The sequence below is a fragment of the Schistocerca gregaria genome, chromosome 4, assembly GCF_023897955.1.
Source record: "Schistocerca gregaria isolate iqSchGreg1 chromosome 4, iqSchGreg1.2, whole genome shotgun sequence".
Taxonomy (NCBI): Eukaryota; Metazoa; Arthropoda; class Insecta; order Orthoptera; family Acrididae; genus Schistocerca; species Schistocerca gregaria.
Window position 1 is genome coordinate 202,358,811 of NC_064923.1, and position 4,314 is coordinate 202,363,124.

Genomic DNA, 4,314 nt, shown 5'->3' on the forward strand with positions numbered 1-4,314 from the left:
GTGAGTTTTTGCGAATAAATATTTTTTCGTTAACACATTATACCGGACGGCTATGCAATTATTTGTTGTAGGCAAGTCGCCTACACAATTATATTTATCTTCAATGATTTATGAAGATCTTATTGATATACTGGGAAATAAAATTCACTGTTAATGCAATTGCTGAAGCCGAATATTTCTGCCAGCGTCGATTCTACACCAGACACGTCTCGTACTGATAAATTGATTGTAGTGCTGAGATACGTTACTTCAAATGTTGTAACATTTTATCGTTTAGGAAATCACAGGATAAGAACGAGACATTACAATTAAAATTTTTTTAAACTAATATAACATTGGAACTTTCTGGCAGATTAAAACTGTGTGCCCGACCGAGACTCGAACTCGGGACCTTTGCCTTTCGCGGGCAAATGCTCTACCAACTGAGCTACCGAAGCACGGCTCACGGCTGCTACTCACAGCTTTACTTCTGCCAGTATCTCGTCTCCTACCTTCCAAACTTTCATATCAGCGCACACTCCGCTGCAGAGTGAAAATCTCATTCTGGAAACATCCCCCAGTCTGTGGCTAAGCCATGTCTCCGCTATATCCTTTCTTTCAGGAGTGCTAGTTCTGCAAGGTTCGCAGGAGAGCTTCTGTAAAGGAAGGTAGGAGACGAGATACTGGCAGAAGTAAAGCTGTGAGTACCGGGCGTGAGTCGTGCTTTGGTAGCTCAGTTGGTAGAGCACCTGCCCGCGAAAGCCAAAGGTCCCGAGTTGGAGTCTCCGTCGGGCACACAGTTTTAATCTGCCAGAAAGTTTCATATCAGTGCACACTCCGCTGCAGAGTGAAAATCTCATTCTGGTAATATAACCTTGATATAAGAAATTTGAGAGTCCATAGTTACGATAATGCATCAAACATGTCTGGTTGTTACAATGGCTTACTGGGGCATGTCAGGAAAATAAATCACCTCGCACACTACGTTTCATGTGCAGTGCACTCTCTGAATTTGGTTGGAGTACGTGCTGCGGAGATGTGCGAAGGAGCAATTTCATTCTTCGGATTTGTAGAGGCACTACACAACTTTTTTCGGCGTCATCTCATTGCTGGGCAATTATGCTCAGACATCTTGAAAAAGGTGATGAATGTAAGCAATACTCGTCATGAGTTCTGGAAAGATTATCCGACACAAAGTGGTGTGCAAGGGCGATGCGACAGAGGCTTTGTCAAAAGTTTACAAGTTTTCAGAAAGCTTCGCAGTCTATTGCTGTTGATGAGACTCAGACATCACAAGCGATTCACGAGCCCAGGTGTCTATTAAAGGACTTGGGGAAAAAAGAAACTGTCGTGATGGTAGCATCCTGAGCTGCCATATTAGATCGAATCAATGGTAACACTAAGCCTAAAAAGAAAAAAAAGCTACTGAACTTAGTTTTTTTTTACTTTCAAAATAAAAATTATACGACGATAACGATATGAAGGCAAATGAGAAAAGTAAACCGAGCGAGGTTGCGCAGTTGTTAGCACACTGGACTCGCCTTCGGGAGGACGACGGATCAAACAACCGTCCGGCCATCCTGATTTAGGTTTTCCATGATTTTACTAAATCGCTCCAGACAAATGCCAGGATGGTTCGTTCGAAAGAGTACGGCCGATCTCCTTCCCCACCTTGACACAATCCGAGATTTTGCTCTGTCTCTAATGGCCTCGTTGTAGACGCAATCTGAAACCCAGTCTTCCTTCGCTTCATTGAGAAAACTAATACTGATTACAGTGATGGAAATGAGCGAAGAAGGAAAAGGAGTCGCGTTGACGGATCTGGAGGTAACGTTTACACAAAGGAAAAGAGAAGTTAAAAATACTCATCTTGAGGTTGAAGCTCTTTTTCCTGTGTTTGCTTTAACAATAACATATGTTTTTGGGCGGGGTCCGCCTTTAGCAAACACAATTTTGTTTGTTGTCCAAGACATGTTTCACTGCAGTTGCAGCATCGTCAGTGGTTTTTTTTTACTATGGCTTCTTACCAGATGGTGTGGTTTTTACAACTGGTAAACAGTGACAGTGACAGCTCAATACACAGAACTTGACAATGAAGAAGATGAGGAAAAAAGAAAACTTACAGATGACAAACTGTAAAGAGAAATAGGCACTGTAAAAACGTAATACAGCAGGAAAACCACACCATGTGGTAAAAAGCCACAATAATCAAAAAAACACTGATAATGCTGCAACTGCAGTGAAACATTTCTGGGACAACAAACAAAATTGTATTTTGCTAAAGGCGGACTCCACCCAAAGACAGAAGTTAAAAATTTAAACTTACTTGTCTATACCATACATTTTGTACACTGAACTGTAGGGAGGACGAGAGGCTTACCGAGGAAAACAAAGTCCAACGACGAAATTAGAGAGGCCTGCACAAAGTTTAGAGAACGTTATTCCGAGGACGCTGAGCCTGAGTTTACAGATGAGTTGAAGTACTTCTTACAATCAGAGGATGGCGAAAATTTAAAACTGTACCTGCCTAGGAATCGATAGACTAATTTTTGGTAATATGGCAAAATCAACTTTCCCGAATGTAATGATAGCACTGCAAATACATAGAAGTTTGATGGTTACAGTGGTGAATGTCGAAATAAAAACTTATCAAAAAATGTCTTCGGTCATTAGTCCCGCCGGCCGCGGTGGTCTCGCGGTTCTAGGCACGCAGTCCGGAACCGTGCGACTGCTGCGGTCGCAGGTTCGAATCCTGCCTCGGGCATGGATGTGTGTGATGTCCTTAGGTTAGTTAGGTTTAAGTAGTTCTAAGTTCTAGGGGACTGATGACCTCAGAAGTTAAGTGCCATAGTGCTCAGAGCCATTTGAACCATTTTGAATACTTAAATATATCGTCCTTTACAAAACGACTTACGTATTTTATAGACTAAAAGCATTTTTTTAAAAAAAATATCATTACAATTTTTATTATTACATTGCAAACCCAGACCAAAAAAATTATTAGTTTATAAAAGCTGACCTTTAAAATACTTGAAAATCATCATCTTCTTGTTCTGGCCATTTTGCATTCAGTCCTCTATTTGCACATTTAGTCTTCCTCAGTTTTTTCTGTTCTTTACTCGCCCTCCAATCCTGAATGGTTTTTTTCTGTTGGCGGAGGGCCGAAGTGCCGCTCAACTGTTCTGTCTCCATGTTCTTCTGCATGTGCTATTACTTTCAATTTATAGCCCGCATTGTATGAATACCTTTTATTTTTTCCCATCGCAAAAGAAGCTACTTACTAAAATATTGTACTGTCACCGATAACACAAATCACTTTCGATTCAAGTTCACTGGCACCTTGGACTGTAATGAGGCGTCAAAGCCCGTCCGAGGTGGCGGAGCGGTTCTAGGCGTTACAGTCTGAAACCGCGCGACCGCTACGCTCGCAGGTTCGAATCCTGTCTCGGGCATGGATGTGTGTGATGTCCTTATGTTAGTTAGGTTTAAGTAGTTCTAACTTCTACGGGACTGATGACCTCAGAAGTTAAGTCCCATAGTGCTCAGAGCCATTTGAAACATTTTGACCCTTCGTAAAAACTACAGTTTTTCTATAGCCTGGCTAACGAAAGGTGAACCACGCGTTTTTACGAAAGTCAACACCATACAAATCAAATGTCAGCTTTTAAGTCAAACTTGATGTTCTTGATACTTGGTTTGATAAAATTTCGTTTTCGTCCGTCTCTCTTTTTTCATAATATTTTTTTCTATCTGTGAAGAGGAACTTGAATAAACATTTTTGAACGCATCAGAGGTTAGACAGGGTTCTGGGTTTGTGATGGCGGGGCGGGAGGCAGACAGAGAGAGGTTTTCTGTGGCATCGAATATATGGCAATTTTTAAACCTGGCGGGAATTTTAAATCAGACACTGGACATTTTTTTATTAATTTCGAGTATAAGACGCACCCGTAATTTTGGAGACAATTTTTTTGAAGAAAAAAGTGCATCTTATAGTCCTAAAATATGGTAATAAGAAAATACAAGTATTTTCTTTTCCATTGCTTATTTTTTTTATTGAAGAGCTTGATGTCATACCTTCATAATGTAGTACAAAGCAGCTTAATTATGAAGAAAATTGCGTTGTGGTGGAAAAATATATTTTAGGAAGTTAGAAAAGGGTAAAGGGGCCCCCAGATGTGCATTTCCTAGGGGCCCCGACATGATTAATTCGGCCCTGGATGAAACCCATTGTCGGCACTAAGTTTATTCTTCTCGAATACAATCAAGTAGTCCCTGTGTGTAGCGGACCGATTACCATCAACAGCGTTTACAGATACATCCAAACTACTTAAATAC

The 4,314-nt window shown here is 40.8% G+C and overlaps 1 non-coding gene across 1 annotated transcript; it reads right to left on the bottom strand.

Moving 5' to 3' along the window:
• Positions 1 to 363: 363 nt before the first annotated feature.
• On the bottom strand, positions 364 to 438 carry Trnas-cga (transfer RNA serine (anticodon CGA)). The gene has a single exon. It is a non-coding gene; the product is annotated as a tRNA-Ser (tRNA).
• Positions 439 to 4,314: the final 3,876 nt, after the last annotated feature.